We start from the raw sequence: 22,560 nt of genomic DNA, 5'->3' as shown, positions 1-22,560 counted from the left end.
GTCACTGAGCTCTACACAAGGTGCCAGGGTCAGTGTAGGGGCCACCCTGGGTCAAAGTTGACCAAAACCATCTCAGACCCTTGGCAGTTTCAGTTTTTTATGAATTAGTTAGAACTCTGCATAGATTGACAAGGTCAACAAGCAAATTGTGTCATTCATTAAGTACAAAATAATTAGTGATGGCTCCTGGGAGGCCACCTGATTTCTTTCATCCTGATTTTTACCTTGTTACAGCAAGTTTTTCTAATGATCAGCACACAGTCATTTCACAATTCATCCAGCCTGTAGCTGTGGAGCAAAACATCTGCATCACGCAGGCCTGAAGGGTCTGTGCAGCAGAGGGGGACAGGGCTGGAGCCTTGGCTGGCTGTACTGGGCTGGGTCCAAGTGGGATTTCTGGTCATGGAAGCATTTCTCATGGATCCTGGAGGCTGAGCAGGCCCTGCCTGTTGTCCTTCAGCTGAGGAACCTCCGTGGGCTCGGCTCCACCAGGACCCAGGCTGGGGTGGGAGTTGAGTCAGCACACCCAAGAGAAGCAGAGAGTTTATTTAGCTCCATAAAGTGACCTCAAGGGATATGTGGAGTTTGTTTGGAAAAACCCCAGCTAGATGAGCTAAACCCCTCTGGCCTTCTGGTGCTCCAGAAATGCGTTCTTGAACTCACACAGGCCATGTTAAGTAGAGCCAGGAAAAAGTTTTGACTGAGAAACTATTTTGTCAGCATATTGCTCCAATGAATATTTCATGAAGCCTTTGATTCCTTCAGATTTTCCTGTTCAGAGAACACTGATCATGGGTTTGGGTAACTCTGCTGCAAGAAAATTCTTCTTCCAATTTATTTTATGGCCTTTTCCTTTTTGCCAAATATACAGAAGAGAGGATTGAAAAGTTACAATGTCTACAGAATAATAAAAAGAAATTCCTTTTGTTTCACCACTGCTGAAATGACAATAAATTTTAAAAACTCATTGTCATTTCAGCAATTCATTTCATTGAATTTTAAGCTGAAAACAGTAATTTTGAAATTCCTCACAAAGTGTATTTGTCTTTCTTTAAAAGTCAGTTTTCTTCATATGGAACTTAGAAAAGTGATCTGGTAGCGCTTGGCTACAGTTGAAAAAAAGATTTGTATATAAAAACAAGGTGATTTTAAACTGCTGCTTGTGTGACAGAGTTTTGGATCAATATTTCATCACAGGAAGTCGGCGCCGTGACTTTGAGTCTCGCTTTGCTGGCGCGGGGAAGCTGCTCTGCTCAAGTGTCACTCTTGCCTGCTTTTCTCTGCTGATAAAAGTTAGCAGGGAGAATGAAAGGGGACAGACGCTCCCAGCTCTCCAGAAAAACACACGGAGAATGAAAGGATTGTGGTTCTTTTTGAAAGGACGTCTCTTCCCTCCTGGCTGCCCCGATGCGCGTCCCCCGCCGCTGGTGCTGCAAGCAGCTCCCGATGCCGGGATGCTTCCCCAAGGGCAAATATTCCCTGTGATCAGCTTCTCCTGCACCTGCCTGCTGGAGTGTGGCAGGGGGAGAGCAGTGCCATGGGCAGGTGATGCTCTGGCCTTGTGATGAATGCATGGAAATCTGTATTCATGAGAATCAGAGATGGGAAATTTCTAATCTTTCTTCTGCTCCAGGCCAAAGGCGGATGTGATTCTGAGAGATTGTTCAGTGAGTCAGCTCAAAGGGAGCTTTCCTCAAGTATCCTGGATTTTTTTTGAATAAAAGGTCTCCAGACCAGTGACTGAAGTGGTCTCTGGAGCTGCAGTGCTGTGCTGTGTGCTCAGATGATGGCAACTGCAGCCACAGGCAGGACAAAGCCATGGGAAAACGGGACAGTTAGAAGGTCAGAGGATATCTGGCACATTTATCACTGTCTGCTCCTTGCCAAGCTCTTCCAAAACCTGACTGTAGCTCTGACTGTCACACTGTGTTTGGAGACAGATCCAAGAAATGACTCAGGGCCCATCTGTGTTGCCAAATAACTTCACTGTGCTGTTTGCTCCCAGTTGTTACTGTCTGACTGTCCGTGCTGGCTGCTGGTTCGGAGTGAGCCAGCTCCTTCCCTCCAACAGGGAGTTCTCCAGGGCTGCTGCCACAGATGCCGAGTGTGTTCCCATCCTCATCCTGCTGTCTCACAGCTCTGAGCTGTGGAACATCCCTGCTGTCATCTCAGCTGTCCTGGAGCTACCCCGCTGTCACCATCCTGCTGCAGGGCTGCCTTGAGGCCATCAGAGCTGGTCCTGAGCCACGGCCTCCAGTCCTGAAGGCCAAAGAGGGAGGAAATGTTCAGGGTTGGACTGGTGGGGGTCCAGTAGGGAGGTTTTTCTGCCCATGTGGCCTTTTACAAGGGTGTGGAGTGACAGGACAAATGGACACTGGGAAGGAATCCTTCCCTGGGAGGGTGGGCAGGCCCTGGCACAGGGTGCCCAGAGCAGCTGGGGCTGCCCCTGGATCCCTGGCAGTGCCCAAGGCCGGGTTGGATGGGGCTTGGAGCAGCCTGGGACAGTGGGAGGTGTCCCTGCCTATGTCAGGGATGGAGCTGGATGATATTTAAGGTCCCTTCCCACCCTTACCGTTCTGGGATTTCAGGGCCCACTGTGGGGAGTTGCCACTTTAGTTCTGTGTTGCAGTTGTAGTAACAATTTAAAATTCACAGCACCCACTGAAGGTAACTTTGGACGGTAACACACAGCTATATTACTTTTTTTCTAGTTTTATCAACAAATATAGCCTTTCCTAACAGCCTTCCTACCCTCTCGCCTCACAATTTATTTTGGAAAGTGCTATAAATAGGCAATGCTCTGGATTGGGTCAGTTCCCCAGGGAAATAAGTGCATGCCACTTATATATGAGAGGTTAAATTCTGCCAGCCTTATACTCACTGAGGAGAGCATTAGGGGAGGTGTAAGGCAAGGAAGAACTTGATACCATGTACAAATGTAATTTAACAAATTACACCAATCACATTTTTAGAAACATTATTATAGTGTCAATTTATTTTGTCAAGTGACCAAATTACTAATATTATAGATGTTAAAGAGAGTAAACTCTCAACTCTCTGCTCTGACTCGGACCTTGACATTAAAATAGAAGACTTCTGTGTGCTGGGCTTTCACAGATGCTCTCAGTGTTGGCTGAGAGATGTTTTGTGGTGAAGGACGGGGCCAAGGCAGGGGGGAGCTCTGAGTGTCCTTTGATCCAGGCAGGGCCAGGGCCAGGGCTGGTCTGGCCAAGCACAGCACAAGCTCCTGTGCCCTGTCAGAGGCTTGCCCAGTGCACCTGGCTGCTGTGACACCCTTCTTTCTGTGCCTCTAATCCTCTGAAGGTTGTGGAGAGGGATTCTCCATGCAGGGAGACACAGTGTGAGGGCTGCATGTAATTACAGGGTTGTTGTTCCCAGGAATGCTGACAGCTTGTCATGCAGCACGAGCCACTGGGTGCTGCTTCAGTTCTGCCATCTGCCGTGGTTGCCCTCTTCCCTGCCTACTCACCATGCAAGAATTGTCTTTTTCTCCATCCTGCTGAGCTTCCTGCACCACTGATCCCTTCGTGCCCTGCTGGGGCGGCGTCAGGAGGCTGCAGAGGAGCGGTGACCTGGACGAGGTGGGTGTAAGTGCTGACCTCCCACAGGTTACCCACCCACCACTCACTCAGAAATCTCTCATGTTGTAATAAAGAAACCAAACAAAGTGAGATTTAAGGAAAGTGCCATCAGTCTCATGTGCTGGTGAGACAAAAATCCCTCTTCTCCCTGGTTGTGGGAATTGGACTCAAAAATTCAAGCAGACTTGCTGATGTGTGTAATGTAATTTATTTCTCTTGCATAATGAAAAAATGTTTAGACAAAGGTGAAAAAAACCTATTTTGACCTATTTTGGGGGTTGGTTAGATGACTTCAAAAGTCCCTTCCAACCCAAACTATTCAATGACCCTGCAGAAGGTCGAAAGAAAAGCCTGACTGAATATTTTGAAGGATGCTCTTCCTACTTTGGTTTAACAATCCAGCAAAGAAGAGAACAGCATGACTGGAGCCAAGGAGGGGAGTGGGGAGAGTGACTAACGAGCAGGAATCAGCAGTAGGAGCAGCAGCCTGTGCTGCACCTGTACAGACAGCCCGAGGCCAGCGAGGGCCGTGGCAGAGGGATGGCACTGGGGATGGCATGGGGAGCACCATATGCACTGCAAGGCTGAGAGCAGCATTTTACACTGCCCTGCAGATGGGGGAAACAGCCCTGTCCTTGAGGAAGGTCAAAGAGAGGAATTTTTGAAGCTGGGCAGCTCCAGAGTGCAGGATTGTATTTAAAGCACAGTGGGTTGGTGGTGGTGAGGCACTGAGGGTGTTCATGGGGACACGATGTGCAGGAAGGACTCTGGCACAGCCACGGGAATTTCTTTAGAGGACAAATGAGGATTGATAGGGTTGCATGAAATTTACAGTAAAAAGCAACCCAGCAAATTAACTACTTGGGATGCAAATTTTGGATAGCTCCTGTTTTTCTCTGTTCACTATATTCATGTTTTAGGTGGCGTTTGAAGGAATTATTTAAAGCAGGGATGTAGTTGAATGACAACACAAAATAGCCTCTGTTACTACTGTTACCATGTTTACAATCCATGTAATGCTACTTTTTTTTCTACTGAATTGTTTTCTTCCTAATTGTGAGTTTCCCTGATTGGCTGGGTCTGTTCCACTTGGGATGAAATAGAAGATGCATTGTGTGATAGATTTAACAACCTGTGGGAGGCAGGGGTGAGGTCCCTTCTACAAGCCAGGCAGACAGGACATTATTGTCTTTTCTGTGGTTTGTTTTCATTTCTTTTCATTTCAAGTGAATACCTCTGGAGGATGAAGGATGGGTCACTTCCCTGACTTGCTTTCCTGCCTAAATCAGGGAGAGAATTAATGGGAATTAGTGAGAATTCAGAGGGCCATGGAGATGTTGGACAGGATTCTCTTCCCAGGATTTTGGTCTGGTGAACCTACTTCCTCCTTCAGGTCTCTTCCTTTAATAGGAATATCAAACAAAGGGTTTTGAATGACCCAAGTGTGTGACTTTTATTTTTGCTTGGTTAATATATTGGAAGTGCTCAAGGCCAGGTTGGATGGGGCTTGGAGCAACCTGGGATAGTGGGAGGTGGCAGGGGGTTGCAATGACATGAACTTTGGGGAGCCTTCCAACCTGAAGCATTCCATGATTCCATGTTATGAGCTGAGAGCTGGAAGCCAGCAGGAATTTGTTGTTGGCACAGGAAGGGTGGGAAGCAGCCAGGCACCCCTGGCATGAAGGACATCAGCACCCCGAAGCCAGGTAGGACATGAGGGCTCAGCTGGAAAAGCTGCACCAGAATCCCAAAGCTTTAAAATCCATTTAGTGGCAACTTCGAAATGTTTTGCATCAACTCCTTTTCTTCCTACCGAAATGTGAACACATCCAGATCAATCACCGAGCTCGAAAATCTTCCTGGTTCTTTTGTGAACATCCTGCTTTGTTATTCCTTTCATTTGTCTTGCACGGAACAAGCCAGCACCAAGAAAATAACTTATTGTGCATGATCAGAAAGACCTTTCTTCCCTTGCTTTTCAAACAGCAGCACACAGAAATTGAATGTTGTCTGTACACAGAGCTGCTGTTTTCCATATATAACCAAGGTGTCACACAGCTCATTATTTCAGGGAAAAAATCTGTGTCAACAACCAAGGCTTGTGGCTGTCACTGGGTTTATTAAAAGCAAAAATATTTGATCTCTTGAAGAAAGAAAAGAAATCAGGTCCCGGATTTTAGGTTTTCTTTTCTGCACTTGGTCTTCTTGAAAAGCATCAAAAAGTGAAAAATCTAAGGTGACATCCTACGTTCTTGTGGCCCCTAATAGCTAGTCACTCCACCAATTTTTCTAAGTTTATCTTTAATCTACTATTCCCAAACTAATTAGGGACTGAATGTCTTTGGACTGATTTTCATTTTGTCTTGAGTTATTGTGACATCTTTACTACAAATCCTTTCTCAGTCTAATTAAATTCCTGCAGCATAAATGTCATTATTCATACCATCACCTGTGCTAGCCTGACTTTGCCTCAGTCTCCTGATGACTGTGCCCTGTGGACTGACTCCCTTCCTTCCTTCCTTTTTCATATCTGAAAAGTTTGGCTTGAAGTAAGAACATCTCAAGGCTTAGCACAGACAGGGAATCCATTAATATCTAGGAATCCAAATTGATGGGGTTTCATTAGAAAAATCCAATAGTTGTGCTGTTATATTAGTTTTCAGAAGAATATTTCAAAACTCATTTAAAACTTTTCTTTTTATCCTCAGAAATCATTCCTGGGTGTGAAGAATTCTAATAATGTGAGGATTAGAAATAATCTCCGTTTATAGGGCAAATTTTTCCAATCCAATCATTGATGCAGGTGGAAGAGAGAGTCACTCAAAAATGTGTCTGGGACAGCAAAGGGCTGCCAAAAATCAGTGTTCCTGTCTTCAACCCAAGAGGATCCTCTGGACAGGAACCCATCCCAGGAATGGTGGGAGCCCAGCACAGGAGCAGAAGGTGAGTCCTTCTTTCCTTAGCAGGAAAACCTAAAAGAATTACCATGGGAAAAAAACCCATTATATGACAATTTCATAATCCATCCATTAGTTATACATTGTCTTGATAACTTTTTGTTAATCATGACTTCAATAATGAACTTTCTTATCTCTAAATCCACCAGTCAGTAATACAGAGATTTTCTGCATGGTGCAGGTGAATTACCGGTTGAGGGAGGTGTATTAGGAGTAAATCAACAGACTGACTCCTAGCCTAAAAAATTGATTAATTTATTAAGGTGAAGTTCAGATCTTTGATCTCGCAAGGTTTTGATGAGCATTAATGCAGCTCCGGACACCCAGAACAATCTATTAATTTAATAGGCAGTGAGAGCTGGAGACTGATTGCCAAAATCACAGCAGGAAAGCTGAATTTTGGGTTGCAGATACAGAGAACTGGGTCAGATTCTGGCACAACTGCAGAGAACTGTGTACAAAAATTGTGCTCTTAAATCCTTGATGAACTAAAAAGGAGAATAAAAAACTATTCAAGAAGGGTGAGGCCCTTGTAATTTTGAGTCAAATAAAATAATCCTAAATTGTTCACAAGCACCCTGGAGTTTAGGCAAGCCTAAGTAAGAATAGGAAGGCCTCCATCAGCCCCTTGGGAAGCCACAGGAGCATCATGGGCTGTGTTGGGATGACACAAATGATGAAGGCTCTGCAGGCTTCAAATCCAAGCAGTGCTGCTGCTGTGAAATCCCTCTTCCCACCCTGAATCTGCTGAGACAAACCCCTGCCAACCATCCCATCCCCAAAGGGATGCTCCAGGGGCTGGCTGGGCTGGCCCCAGCCCTGCAGGCAGAGCCTGTGCCTTTGGAGCACCCCGTCACTGATGCCCAGGAGCTCTCCAAAGGCTCCTTCCACTGCCAAATGCCTTTGGAGAACCCTGTGGCAATGCCCAGGAGCTCTCCAGAGGCTCATTCCATGGCCAAGTTAATGCCCTGAAGAAAGTGCACTTCAGTAATTAAATTTCTCTGATGCAAGTGCTACATTCCACATTTTTTCTCTTGTGCTCTTCCTTGTATTTGGACTTTGTAAAAGCCCCCCTTCCACAGCTTCCTTGGTGCTCCCTGAATTTTGTAGGTGAGCCCTGGATGCTGTTCCATCCTCTGCCACCTTGAGACCCAGAGGTAGAGGGCTGAGTCGTGCTCTGAGCCTGGCCCTGAGCTGCCAGGGCAGGCAGACGGCCCCAGCACACCCACTCACCCCAGAAATCCTCTGCTCTGCTTTGAAACATGGTGCAGGGGCTTATCTGCTAAATAAAATCTAAATTAGAAATGTTGATACTTAATGAAATATAAGTTTGAGGATTTCACAAAAGAAATCTACTGTTGCTGCTTTAATTTATTAGGGGAGAATTATGTGCAGATGGTATATACAGAGTTATTTCCTGACTGTACTCCGAAGTAAGTTGATTTGTGGTTTAATGACTTTTATCAAAATGAAATAAGCGTTTGATCTTTGGATTTGATCTGGCTATATCTGCAGCTGCTACACCACTACAGCAATTACTTCCAAACTGGGCTTTTTGCCCAGGCAAATGGAGTTCGTCCTTGTTTCATGTCTCATTGACTGTCCTGATAATACACGCAGTGCTACTGTAGGTTTTTTCTTCCTCTAAATTTGATAGGTGTGAAAGTAAGAGAGTAATTCCCTTTTTATTTTAGTATCAGTGTTGTTTTATTATAATCTGTTCGCTACTCTGGTTAATTTTATCTCGAAGCTGCTCCTAACTAAAATTCAATACAAGAATGTGTAATTTTCTCCACATAATCCTGCTATGCCCCTCCATAGAGGAACAAGAAATTCATTTATGAATTCTAAATCTCAGGCCCCTCGTGGTAATCTTCACATCTGTCCATGTGGTTTAGGGATGAGTTTGTAGTGATATGTTGTGCACCCACGCTGGACTAAATCCACTCCTAATGGATTTCAGTGGAAGGCAATGGAGTTGTACTTGGAATCAATTTACCCCCATGTATCCATCTCTGAAACAGTGGGGTTTTTTGCTGTTTGCTAATTAATTCCTGTCAGATTGAAGCTGTTAAGGTGAGCAATTCTTTTTCCAGGACGATACTTCATTATTTACTGTTCATGACAAAATTTGTCCAAGTTCAGCCTCAAAAACTCCTGGTGGGAGATGGTTGTTAAAATTAAGAGTTCTTAGGGCTTGGTGCTGCCAGCTGTGACTTCCTGAGGAGCTCCAGCTGCATTTTGGGCAGGGTGTGGGAGCCAGGAGCTGCTGAGGTGGCTGGCAGCCAGTTCACCTGGGGCACAGCAGCAGGAGGGAGCCGCAGGTTTGTGCTGCATTCCCTGGATCAGGCCACGCTGGATGAAGATGTTCTGGAAGCAGCCTTGGTTTGGAGCCAGCAGGTCTGAAATCTGCCAATTCACAATGGTAAGGAGAAGCAGTCAGAAGGAATTCTAAAACAAGTGAAAGATCTTTGTTCTCCCCCTTTTTACAGTCACTTCGGGATACGGCGCTCCACGCTTTGCGTGGCTGGAAGGTAGATTTTAAATTGTCTCTGGTTTTGGCTGGATATTTCCTAGAGATAAGCAATAAAAATGGCAAGAACTGGGAAGTGACTGGTGGATGAGTTGCCTGGAGATTTGCAGTGCTACCAGAAGCTCTGTGAGAAGGCGGCTCAGCCTCAGAGCTGGGGAAGGTTTTCCTGTGCCAGGGTTGCTGCTGCATCTTTAGCAAATCAAACTACTTGCACAGTACTTGCTCCTTAATCCAGGAAAATTAAACCACCAGCCATAGCTACATTGTCCAGCCATCTGCTCTCCCAGGTGCTCCCATGCCTGATCAGAGATGAGGGGATGTGACCTAGAATCCCACTGCAGAGCTGGGATCATTCCCAGCACAGTCCCAGCCTTCAATCTTCTGCATGACATCAGATGAAGTAAACATCAAGATTTGATGTGAGAGCATATGTCCATTGCATAATTCATTAGAGTTCTTCTCCACAACTATTTTTAATACTTTTCAATCAGAAGTAGAGAGTGAGGATTATTCAGGAAAAGAAAAAGATAAGAAAATAATGGGGGGTGGGGTGGGGGAGGGCAGTGCTTAGAAACATATCTAGGTACTTCTGGGACTGAGATCTGGCCATTCAGCTGTGTGTGTTTGGTTTTTAAATAACCATTTCTGTCCTGGACAATTCCACAGTCACTCATGACAGCCTGGCTGTGGGATGGTGTAAATACAACAGCAGAACAGGAAACCTGCTCCTTTTTCACTCAGCAGTGCTGCTAAAACCGCTGTCAGGCCAGACACCACCTCACAGCCATTTCAGACTCTATCACTCCATCACCTTGAATGTGGTTATTCCCGATTTCCAAACACAAAACACATCCAAAACCATTTCCCCTCTGTTTTGCAAAGCACCCACTGAGTGTTGGTGGGACACAGCGAGCAGAGCTGGTGGTTTCCCTGCTCAGGTTGTGCAAAATGCCTCATAACTGCAAATCATCACAGCTGTCACAGCTTCTTCTCATGTGTCAGCAGGCTGTGAGCTGCATCCAGGTTGTGTGAACACCTGGGATGTTCCTGGCTTCTCAAAATAAGGCAGCATCTGCGCCCTTTGCTGAGCCTTATTTCACCCCACACATGCAGGATGAGCAGGTTTGCTGTAAGAAGGTGAGGACAAAAATCCTAACAAAACCCCAAGCCCCACGTCGTACAGCGTGAGTCACAGACAAGAAATGGAAGGAGGAGTTATTTTGAGGCTTTTCCATCTTCCTTATTGCTAGGAGACAGTTCCCGGGCACACAGAGCTCGTCAGCTCCCACAGCTGCCGCGTTGGTGCCGCGGCGTCCAGGGCGATTCACGGGGCAGCTTTGAGTGAGACAAGGAGGAGGAAATTGGGATGGGAGCTTCTTTTCTTTTTCCAGCCTTTCTGAGACAAGTGCAGAGTGCAGTGGAGGCAGCTGCAGGTGCCAAGGGGAGCATCGTGCCTGAAACGTCATCTCGGGCTGACCTCGGTCACTCAGCTTTCATGGGCTGCTCTCTGCACAGAGTGGGGTGATGATGGAGTGACACCACATTTGGGCCAAATCTGTAGTGCTTGGGAAGGTGCACAAATGCACCATTGCCAGCCAAGTCTGAGCTTGTCCCTGATGATCAGTCCGTGCTCACCATCACCTGCCAGCTCCCGAGTCCCACCAGGGCAGCCCTCAGGCAGCACATGAACAGCGCCAGCCTCACCACCTGTGACCCCAGTGTTTAAAATTCTCAGTTCTGAGTAAAAGTTATTCACTGGACCCTCGGTTTTCATAAGGCACCTGAAGGAGGAGCTGATTGAGGCTGGGGTTGTAAACGGACAGATCTCCTGGGGTTGTGTCATGGGTGGGCAGAGCCTGGATAAAACCAAAGCTGTCATGAGAACATGGGAATCTGTCATCCAGAAGGGAGTTGCTGAGACAACTGTGGAAGATCTCACACTGTATTTTTCACACTAATGCCAGATGGCCAGGAATGGGATCCCCCACGTTCTCCTCCCAGTCTGAGAAGACAAGAAAATAAACAAGGGAAATGTCTGTGCTGATGGCATCTGTTGGCTCCCTCATAAGGTGAGTCACTGCTTTTGATTGCTGAAATAATTAGAATTTCTTTCTAATTGGATTCCATGTTAACCCTTCTTGCACCACAGATCCCAATTGTCCTTTTAGGTCCTGGCAGGGAGTTAGAACTGCAGGATCTTTAAGGTCTCTCCCAACCTGAACCATGCTGGGATTCTGTGATTTTAGGGAAAATGAGACTTGGCAGCAATTCCAGGCAAGGGAATTTTATACCAGTTGGGCTGCTGGTGTGGAACCCCATCCCTCTGCTGCTCCCATCATCTACAGGAGCATCCTGGGGGTCATCAAGACTCAGTTTCCTTCCAGCTACAGGACAAGAATGCCAGGAATTATAGGAGAGGAAACACAGGGCAGAAATCTGTGGAAATATTTGGGCGTGGGGTGCTCTGCAGCAGGTTTTGTTCCGGAGGTGCTTGACACATACAGCCCATGCTCCCTGTGATCCCTGCACTCCTGCCACACATATGTGCACATACATGTATTTTGAAACTCTTCTGTGCAGTATTTCCTACCTGGCTGGTGCACCGAAGCCATTTTTTTCCTTAGCAAATAAGAGAAATAGCTGGGTAAGTATAAATGTGTTTCTTAACAGCCTTGTTTGTGACAAAATTGCCAAGTAAATCTTCACACGACATCGGGCTGTGAGTATTCGAGTCACATTTGGACAGCAGCGCCCACTGCACGCAGCTTTCATTACAATATTTCTCTCAAGCCCAGCCTGTCTCTCATGTTTTTTCTGAACATTGTTTAAAGAACTGATGAAAGGGCTGAAAACTTTTCAAACTTTCCTTTTCTTGGGTCTCTTCAGCTCAGCCTTTCATCACTCAGTCAATAAACAGGGGAGGACTCTTCTGAACTGCAGTGGGAGCAAGGAGGAGAAGGAGAAATTAATGATATCACCAAATTGAAACTCTTTCAAGTTCCCTTTAATTGCAGAGGGCACGGGGAGCTCATTCAGTTTTAATTCCCTGATCTCTTGCTGTCCCCAAGGGACCAATCTGCCTCTCCTCCCACAGCACACACGATTTTCCCCGGGGCGGGTGCCTGGCTCCTTGCTCAGGGCTCCTCTGCTGTGCAGAGCCCTTCCCAGTGGGATTTTGGCAGTGGAACAGCAGTCACAGCTGCCCTCTGTGGTGGCCACGCTGCCTTTGGGCACACACAGGGCTGATCCTGCTCCTTCAGGCACCTGGTGCCCATTTGGTGCCTCCCCTGCCCGTCTGTGAGCTGGGGATCACAGAATGACACGATGATTTGGGTTGGAAGAACCTTAAAGCCCATCCAGTGCCATCCCTGCCACAGGCAGGGACACCTCCCACTGTCCCAGGCTGCTCCAAGCCCCAATGTCCAGCCTGGCCTTGGACACTGCCAGGGATCCAGGGGCAGCCACAGCTGCTCTGGGCAAGTGAGTGTCACATATCCAAACACTCCAAGGTTAAAAGAGAAAACAATAAAACCCCCAAGAATGTCCAAAAATTGCTGCTGTCCACCAAGGAGCTTCAGCTGAAGACACCAGGCATTCCCTGGCTGTCTTTGTCTCATGGGAAATATCAGTGCAAGGGGCTGAAAACTGCTCAAAGAGCCATTCCCACCGTGGAAAAGCCTGAGGATTATCATCACAACAGGTCCCTGGGCAGAAACATGAAGCATAAAGCTTTAAATTCAAGTCACACTGATAAGAATAACAAATAAAGAGACCAAATTCCCTTAAAAAATGGGATTACAGAGGCCGTGGGGAAGAAATATTTTAAAGGAAGTTAAAGAGAAGTTAATCTGCTTTTATGTAATTTGTTTTCCTATTCTTCCCAAACTGGCTTGCTTTGGAGACAGCTGCTTTCAAGGTTTACAGCCGTGCATATGGTTGGGAGGGCTGGAATTGGCAGCCCTGGGCCTGACAGAATAATGTCTTGCTGGAAAAATGGCTGGGTAGATAATTTACAGATGATACGACCACATCAAACCCAGTGAAACACAACCCATTCATTTTTACAGCCTCCAGATTGCTGCCTGTTGTGATCCGTCCCTCCCGATGGCTCCCCTGTCATGCAGCCCTTCTCCTCCCCTCCCAATGCTCCCACGGGGCAGGATCCCATGGAAATCCTCATTCCTGCAAGGTTGGACATGGATGGGAGCCACAGCACCAGCAGGGCTCTGCACATCTGAGCGTGCTGGGTGCCCAGGGTCTGTCACACATCGCCCGTTCCTCTCCCAGCCTTCTGGGCTCCCAGCCCTGAGGGATTTCCTAGGATCTGGGCAGCCCAGCAGCTCTCAGACATCCAGCTTTCCAAGCTGTCCTTGCTCCAAAAGGAGCCAAACAGCCCTTGGCTCCCAGATTTCCCAATTGTCTGGGTTGGAACCCAAACTGCCTAAGGTGAAGGCAAGCACAAAACCAGTGATAAAACAGAGCTTGGGAACACCAAGAGTGTTTAACCTTCTGCAGATACTCCTGCAGATATTCCCTGTTGGAAACTGGTCTGGAAAAAGTTGCCTTTCAGAAAACAAGTGCTTTTCTGAATGCACTGTGATTTTAAATCTGGGCAGAACTTCTTTGTGCTGTTTTTCTCCCTCCATTTTTCTCAATGGGGGAAATGACAGTAAAAAGGGAGAGTGGGAACCATGGAATGCAGACATGGAATCTGGAAAAATCTGGCTTTTTCTAAAACTGGAAATATTTCACCTTCAAGTAAATGGCTTTCTATACAAATATCCACTTATTGTGAACATACCAGTTGTTATTTTCTCCTTGGAAAAAAAGCAAAAGGGTTTTGTTAAGCCTTCTGTTCTTCCCCCAGAAAACAGAAATGTGGCAAAGCCCAAGGACGCTGAGGTGATTCATGGTGTGGCTCACGGGGATCTCTGTTCATTCCTGGGATCACAGAGGAGGCTTCCTTGAAAATGCTCCTGTTGCCCTTGAAGTGGGCTGTAAAATCCATCTTGCTCCTGTGTGCTGAGAATTGTCTCTGTTGGAGGAACAAATGCCGGCCCCGGCCTGAGGCTCACTCGTGTTCTGCCCTGGGGCTGAGGGTTTGCAGGGCTCAGCTCTCCCCAGCCCCTCCTGGCTTTATCCCTGTGTCTGCTCCCTCTCATGCAGGGAATTCTTTGCAGGAGCTGCTTTGATGGGATATGTTCTCCCAGGTTGGAGAGGGTCCCAGCTCGGGTTGATCTCTCCAGCTGCAGAGTCCCAGACTGGGCTGGCAGATGAGGAGATGGCTCCAGGGTTGCAGTGAGTGTAAAAACTGCGGTGTCACTTCCCAGCCACGGTGTCAGGGCTTTCCTGGAGTGTAAACCAGAGCTTTGGGAGTGCTGCTGAGGGCTGCTCAAGCTAACCAGGCTCTGCCCTGCTGCTGGAGCTCCCCCTGAACATGAGCTATGTTGTCAGGACAGGGTGTGAAGCATCTACAGCTCTTGGCTCGTGCACAGCGTGGGATTACTCTGAGTTTACACCAGACTCTCTCTTTGTAGCTGGAAGTGAATGATTTGCTCCTTGGTGGTGCAGAAAGGTCTGCATGCTCCTGCACTGTAGGACAGCTTGGGCTTCTCCATGGGATGGAAGCTGCCTGCTTTATCCCTGCTCGACAGACACAGAGCACCTTCAAGGTGGCCCAGAGGATGTGGGATTAGGGAAATCTCCAACCGTTGTAAGAAAAATATTCATCCCTTTTTCTTTTTTGTTGTTCTCACTTGCAGCACCACTAGCTGCAGCTGGACCAGGAGTGGGGTTTGGAGGGAGACAAGGCCAGGCTGCTCTGCCCCAACAAGGGCAAATTTCAGATTTTGGTTACTCTGTCCTGGTACGAGTTTGTTGTACAAGGGTGGAATGAATATTCAGAAATGTGGAAACACTGTTGTTACACTGAGGTACCTCCAGCCCCACCAGCTGCCTGAGGAGTGCAGGAAAGCATTGCCCAGATGTGGGCAGCTGTGTGGGCATGGAAACAGAAGGAAATTGCAGCCATGGATTACTGCGGACAGGTTATTTCTGTGTAGACAGGGGCAGTGCTGGGTGTAGACTTGAACCAAGTTTTGCACCACTCTGAACTCAGTGGGATGAAACTATTTTATAGCAGAGACTGAAAATTTGGGTGGGAAAAGGCGTAGTTGAAGTCCCTAGAGCCCTGTGTCACTGATGTGTCGGGCCATGGTTTTGAGTTCCACTTCCTCTGTTTTCTCTGTTTAAACCACTGGGAACAAGGATTAGTGTTTGAGATTTTAATATTCAAGGATAGATTAAGACAACAGCAGCCTGATGTAAGATGACCATTAAATACCAAATGCTATCAAAATCTCCAGCAGCATCAAATCAAGTCCTAAATCCTAAAAGCTTTATATTTTCTCCCCAATAATTACACCAGAGTATCACCTTTGGAGCTGTGTTGTTCTTTGTTCAGCAATAAATGAGCAATTCCTGGGTACATCAGCTGGAGAAATCCCAGCTGGAGTAGTCCTGGCCCTCCCTTGGGCAAGCCCTGAGTGAAAGGCAGATTCTCGTGGCTGAATTACAGAGCCACTAAACAAAATGGAAATGTTGATGTTCATTATTGATTTTATCCTTTGCTGCTCTGGAATGGTGCTAGTGGGAGCTGTTGTAATCAGATTACCTTAAAACTTACTTACAGAATGAAGTGCTTAATTTATCCCCTCTTTTTCCTTTCCCAAAGCGATACAACATGAAGGGATCAGCTGTGCTTCTTGTAGAAGCAGCCCTTCTCTTTCTGGTTTTCTCACTGTGTTTGTGTAATTCACTTTTTATCACTCTGAAAATCTTTTTTAAAAACATTTTGCATTTGTTATATCTCCTCGAGTAATCACTCATATTGGTTATGGAACAGAATAGACTGTGATTGTTGAAGATATAACTGCAAAATGTTTCCAATTTCTGGGAATATCTATTGAAAACTACACTTACTAAACATCCATCTCCAGCTCCCTGTGCTGTCAGGTCACGGCTCCATGCCTCTACAGCCTGGATGTCTTTGGGATTCAAGTCAGCCAGGCTGATTCCAGTTTAACTGAGGATCTGGGAAGTGCTGCGTTTTGAATGATATATCCTCTCATAATCTGGGAGGTTAAATGGTTTTTCTGATTTGATTCTTTACTGCCTTCCCCATTTCACATCAGAAGAAATCGGCTGTGAAATGACAGCAAATGCAAGTGGCACATTTGTGGGCCCGCCCTTGGCTCGCCGAGCGACTGCAGCGAGCACAGGGAAGGAGGAATTGGGCTTTAATTGCCCCTCATTAGTTATATGCCATGGGCAATATGAGAGGCAGTTTCAGTGGGCAAAGTGTCTGAGAAATCCAGCCCCTGTTATCCCAAGCTGGTTGTGGAGCTGGAAGTGGCTCTGGCTCAAGGCACCACAGTGCCAAGTTCCTGCCACGTCCATGGCCGAGCAGCTCAGCTTGGGCAAATGGACCCTGCAAGCTGTGCCCCTTGGCTGGGCTCAGGGAGGCTGGATGAGCATGATCAGAGAATCCCAGAATGGTTTGAGTTTGGAGGGACCCTAAAGCCCATCCAATCCCACCCTCCTGCCATGGGCAGGGACACCTCCCACTGTCCCAGACTCATCTCCAAGCCCCAATGTCCAGCCTGGCCTTGGGCACTGCCAGGGATCCAGGGGCAGCCCCAGCTGCTCTGGGCACCCTGTGCCAGGGCCTGCCCACCCTCACAGAGAAGGATTCCTTCCCAGTATCCCATCTAACCCTGCCCTCTGGCAGTGGGAAGCCATTTCCCCTTGTCCTGGCACTGCAGGCCTTGTCCCCAGTCCCTCTCCAGCTCTCCTGGAGCCCCTTTAGGCCCTGGAAGGAGCTCTAAGGTCTCTCTGGAGCCTTCTCCAGGCTGAACCACCTTGTTCTTGCCGTGTTCTGTGCTCACATTCCTGTGGAATCTGGCTCTCCATCCTCTTAAGCCCCTGGTGGGTACCTGATCCTGAGGGAAACACTCAGACCAGGCCATCTCCTTGGAAAAACATGGAATCATGGAATTGTTTAGGTTGGAAAAGATCTTTAAGATCATTGAGTGCAACCACAAACGAGCACTGGAACAACTGTGCTGCCATCCAGGGATGATCCGACTGTGGCCCTGCCGGGATCCGCTCCAAGGGCTGCTCAGCAGGGGAACCTGCCTTCCAAAGGAACAAGGCTTTCAACCTGTGGATTTATCACATTTAACCCTCTCCTTGCTCTGTCCTGCCCGCATGCCCTGCCCTTCCTTGGCAGCGAGCAGCTCTGATCCCAGCTCTTGCCATCATTCCTGCCCCTGGCCACCACTTTGGAAGGAGGATGGAGGTTTTTGTGGCTTAGCAGATGGCAGCAAATATTGATACCTGCATTTCATAGCCTGGCTTGTGGGGTTAGAGTGATGTATTTACTCCAGCACCTAAACTCAATGAATTACATCCAGCCCTGCAAATGGTCATAAATATGATAGTCTGTGTGAGCTGAGGTAATTGCCTGCTTTATATATGTGTTTATCTTCCCTGCATTGCATACACAATGTGCATCATGTCAGGGAGATGACAAAGAGCAGCCATAATGCTCCTCAACTGCATATTTCTTAGTTTATGGCTGAGGCTCGGAGTTATCTTATGCAGAGTTGGCTGCAGTGGTTTAATATAAATTAACATACTTAGAAAATGTCAAGGAGCATTAATTGACAATTTCAGAGGCCTACCTTGCTAAATACCAGTTCAGTTCTGAAGCCTGTCTCTGCAAGCTTAATATATGGAAAATAATGCTTATTCATGGATGGCTTATGTAACTTGGCATTAATTATGTGGCAGCGAGTGCTGCCTGTCACAGATGGTCTTTCTATAAAACCAGGTGCCAAAAATAAAGTTTCAAGCCCCACGAGGGAACTTCTGGGCTGGGTACTCATCACTTTGGAAAACCAGGGCACATCATCCTGTGTGGAAATACCGACTTACTAACCTAATTCTGGACCCACTTTTGGCAGAGAACTGGCCTATATAAAAATATTTCACATCAGCACCTTCTCCTGCACCTCGAACGAGGGGATCTATGGCAGGAGCCTGGTGTGTCCCCAGCCCAGCACTCCCCTACCACTTCTCACCTGGCAAACGGAGATGACCCTGAACATTCCCGTTGATAAAAGGTGAAACAAGCCGAGGTTTTTATCTGAACAATTAGCACAGTGGTGGTGGTTGCTTTGCCTGTCTCCCAGCCTGAGCTGTGTCACAGCTGGGAGCAGCTGGCTGGTGTGGAGGTGCTCAGCTGAATGCTAATTGTTGATTAATATAGCCCGGGGTTATAAAAGCCCAGTTTCTCTCTGTAGTGTTTTTCCCCTTGTACCAGGAAGGTGCTGCTGTCTCTCCAGGGTTTCCTGCTCCTCATTGCAGCTGGGAGCATGGCCAGCTCCACGGCTCCTGGGAACTTCCCTGCCTCCCTAAACAAAGTTAAGCAAGGCTGAAAGATGAGATTTGAAGGCATTTATTGATTTTGCTTTAATATTCTGTTATTTCTTTCCCATCAATCCACAATTTTCTTTATGCAGTGCATATGTGGTGCTGCAAGGATATTCCCAGAATATGATGCACATAACATTATCTCATATGTGAGCACATGGCTATCAAATGAAAGCTGGCCTGTAAATCACTGAAAATCAGGAATGGAAACACCATCCAGGCAGCTGCACTCTGAGCCATCCCTGCTCTGCTCCCAAGCTGGAGTGGGGAGGGCAGCCCTTCCTGAGCACGGAGGGCTGGGTTTCCTTGGCATCAGTGGATGCTGCAGTGTTTGGGGCCCCAGAGCTCTGCAGTGATGGGTTTCTATGGCAACTGGCTGGTAAAGCCAGGGGTGGGGGGGATCTGCCCTGTGCCCCCAGCTTTTACCTAGTTGGGTTTTTTAGTTTTCCAAATAGACCCTTCTTTCATGATTTCCCACTTATTTTTTGCATTGCTGCTGTTGAAATAGTTTCTGTAAGTCCCTAAGTCCTCCCAGGAGATCAGGGCAAAACTGAGCCTAGAAATGCTCTCCTGGACTGACAGCAAGTGCTTATTGCTCTGACCCCCCCCTGCCCTCCTCTTCCTGCCTGCTTTTCCATCCCCTGCTCCTCCCATCCCTGTGGGGATACAACCTCTCTCTTCCAATCCCAGGCTGGTTTGGGTTTGGCTCATCCCTGCCACAGGCAGGGACAACCCCCCCCTGCCCCCCACTATCCCAGGCTGCTCCAAGCCCTGTCCAGCCTGGCCTTGGACACTGCCAAGGATGGGGCATCCACCATTTCCCTGGACAGCCCATTCCAATGCCTGACCACCCCTGTGGTGATCTCCCATGTCAACCTAACAGGGTCCATTTCTAAATACAATCCCAGGGATCATTTAGTCTTAAACCTAAAAAAAATATATATAAAAAATTGCTTTAACCCATCTGTAAACTGACTGCTTCAAATGAAATGCTGTGATAAACCCAGAGGAAGTGTGATTGAGAAGAGGTGAGAGGAGCTTGCCCTGGGAACAGGGCGATAAGGAATTCCCTGCCATGGTGGTGCCATTGTTCCTCTGTGTCACCCCAAACGTCCCCACTGGCACTGGGGCAGTTGCTGCTGTTCTTGTGAACCTTTCAAATGTGTCTCTCCCCTTCTGTGTGAGACCCTCCTCCAAGATCCTACCTGTGGCAATGACAGAATTCAGCTCAGCTCTCAGGAACTGAGGAAAACTGTCCTGACCTTTGTTCCCAGGGATGCTGCTCAGGGAAGGTGTCTCTGCTGGAGTCACCCTGGACGTTGCAGAGAGCACAGCCTGTCCCTGGTGGGCTGCTTGACCATGAAATTGTCCATGAAATGAGAATCTATTGTTTATCATGCTAATTAGTAACCCCAAAAGTTTATTTAAAGGTCACTGGAAAGCCATGAGAAATATCTTAGATGTGAAAGGAAGAAAAGTCAAGAAGCCATAGGGGGTTTGGGTTATTCAGTAGAATGTTATTGCTAATGTTTAAGATACTTTCTGAGATGTGCATTAAATTAATAAGGGAGATGAAGGAATACTTTAATATAACTTAGTGCGGAAGTAGCTCTCAGAATTTATTTTATTCATAGATTTTTGCATCAAAGGTCCTATAATGATTAATTTTCAAACTTGCAGGTTTAAACAGCAAAATAAGAAATAATAGCTCCAAAGCTGCTTTGAAATACTTAATAAAATGGTGTTCTTTAAAGCACTAAATGGCTGCCTAATGCCACTAGCACTTCAAAGAACAGTTTTCTTTGCAATATTTCTATTCAGTTTTCTGCACTCTGCAAAGCTGACTCACTGTACAGGGCATGGAAATATTTTCAAATGGGCAAAATCAAGGTATTGTTATATTCCAACAAAAGCCTGGGCTGAGAAACTGCACTGAGTGCTTGGTAGGGCAGGAGTTAATTTGATGGTGCAGAAGGTTCCTCGGCCTTCCAGATTCCAGGAGAAACTTAAAATATAATCAGTAGGAAAGGGATGTTGTTATTCTGAGGGATATTTGATGTGGGGCTGCTGCAGAAGCACAGAGGGACAGAAACAGCCCCAAATCCAAATGGTTTTTGTAGGAAAATTCATGTCTTTCCATGGACAAAAAGCATCTTCATGTCAAACCTAAGGGGTGTTAAAGCAGAGGTTCCAACCTGGAGAGTGCCCAAGTTTCCCCTTAATGGTCTTGGAGGGAGAAAAGTTCCTCCTGAGATGCTCCAGAGGGAAGAGAGAAATTCCTCCTTAAATACTCTAAAGTAAGAGCAGGATTTGGCCCCTTCCAGCTCCTGGGGAGGCAGAGGGCAGCTGGGACCCAGGGCTGAGTCCTGTTACAGGAGGGCTCCTAATTGTAAATTCAGGCATGCAGAGATTAATTGCCAGCAGGTGTCAAAGATAAATTTCTCTCTGATCTGGGCAGGGGGTAACTCTGAGCATTTCCCTGTATTGTTCTGTTCTTACCATTGTTCAGGAGGACAGCAAATGAAAATCTACGTGAAGAAATGGGATAAACAATTTTGCTGCTGTCAGAAAAGGAGAAAGTGCAGTGCAAGGCTTCAAAGGGGAGAAATTGTTAATTAGGAAATTACTGCTTGAAAAAAAATATAATTGGGGAGGTCAGAGAGTTGTGAAAAGCCAGCCTGTAGTTTCATGACCTGCCCTGAGCCAAGGGTTACACACAACCTGCCCCAGCAATTTACTCGGGTTCCTTCCTCCTTGTGTTGTGGGAAAATGAGTGAATTTAGCAATTAGTGGAGCTGCTGATTGACTCCTGGCCATCCCCAGCTCCCCACCCCCTGCCTTGGGGTGCCCTTGTCTCTCCAGCCCTGGGCACAGGGCTCAGCCTGGGAGGTCCTGCCACCACCTCTGCTCCTCAGGAGGAGCTGCAGAGGCTGACCAAGCCCTTTAATGAGGGGGCTGGTCCCTGTGGAGAGCAAATGGGGCAAAAGGAGAAGGGGGGCCTTCAGGAGGTGATGCCCTGTAGCCCTCAAGGCCCAGATTGTCTGTTTCTGTTGTCTTTGCAGGTGGCAGGGTATGAACCTGAGTGAAGGACCTTGCTGTCCATGGAGTGTCCTGGGAGCATCCATGAAGGGAATTTCTGCTGAGGAGCAGCACTCTGCACATCCAGGCTTTTGTCTGCTCTCCATCCACACAAACCAACCCTGAGAAGGTCACTGCTGAGTCAGCCCCAGGTATGGAGCTGGAGATCAGGGAAAGGCTCTCCCCCCAGAGGGTGCTGGGCACTGCCCAGGCTCCCCAGGGAATGGGCACGGCCCCGAGGCTGCCAGAGCTCCAGGAGCGTTGGGACAGCGCTGCCAGGGATGCCCAGGGTGGGGGTGTTGGGGTGTCTGGGCAGGAGTTGGACTGGATGATCCTGTGGGTTCCTTCCAGCTCAGGATATTCTGTGACTCCGTGAAGGAACTCACCAGACCAGTCTGATACTGGTTTGGAGCATTAAACCCAGCATCACAACAGGAACAGCCAAGTTAGAAAGGAATGGTTTAAATTCATGGAATGGTTTGGGATGGAAGGGACCTTAAAGATCATCTTGTTCCAGCCCCCTGCCATGGCTCTTGCAGATCCTTAGGACACACACAAAATGCATCATTTTAATCATCACTGCCACATGTGACAGAAAAGTCATGGCACCCCCGTAATGAAGCAAAGCAGCACATGAAATAATTAACTGCAGTCAGAGATAATTAATTATATGGTAAGTGCCACAGCTGGGGCTGTTCCAGTGGCTTCTGCCTGGGGGTGTCTGAGGCAATGATGATGCCCTGAGATGTGGTTTGGTACGTAAGTCACAAACCAACATGGCTTTAGGATCTTTGCTATCACCCTCAGCAGGTGCTGAGGCACAACTGTTACTTGGGATCCTCTCTGCAGTATTTACATGGACAAAAATGGCCAGTGGGCCTTTGGGGTTTATTTA

At 47.4% G+C, this 22,560-nt stretch overlaps 1 long non-coding RNA gene across 1 annotated transcript in view; it reads left to right on the top strand.

The window, feature by feature from the left end:
- Nucleotides 1-22,560, top strand: part of LOC108446962 — a 129,855-nt gene that overhangs the window by 74,633 nt on the left and 32,662 nt on the right. The window contains exons 6-8 of the long non-coding RNA XR_001862305.1: nt 6,311-6,545; nt 11,057-11,161; nt 21,650-21,817. This is a non-coding gene — a long non-coding RNA (uncharacterized LOC108446962). The remainder of the gene's footprint in view (nt 1-6,310; nt 6,546-11,056; nt 11,162-21,649; nt 21,818-22,560) is intronic.

This window comes from Corvus brachyrhynchos, unplaced genomic scaffold (assembly GCF_000691975.1).
Source record: "Corvus brachyrhynchos isolate BGI_N302 unplaced genomic scaffold, ASM69197v1 scaffold95, whole genome shotgun sequence".
Taxonomy (NCBI): Eukaryota; Metazoa; Chordata; class Aves; order Passeriformes; family Corvidae; genus Corvus; species Corvus brachyrhynchos.
Note: the sequence above shows the minus strand (reverse complement) of the source record. Positions and strands in the feature narration are given on the sequence as shown.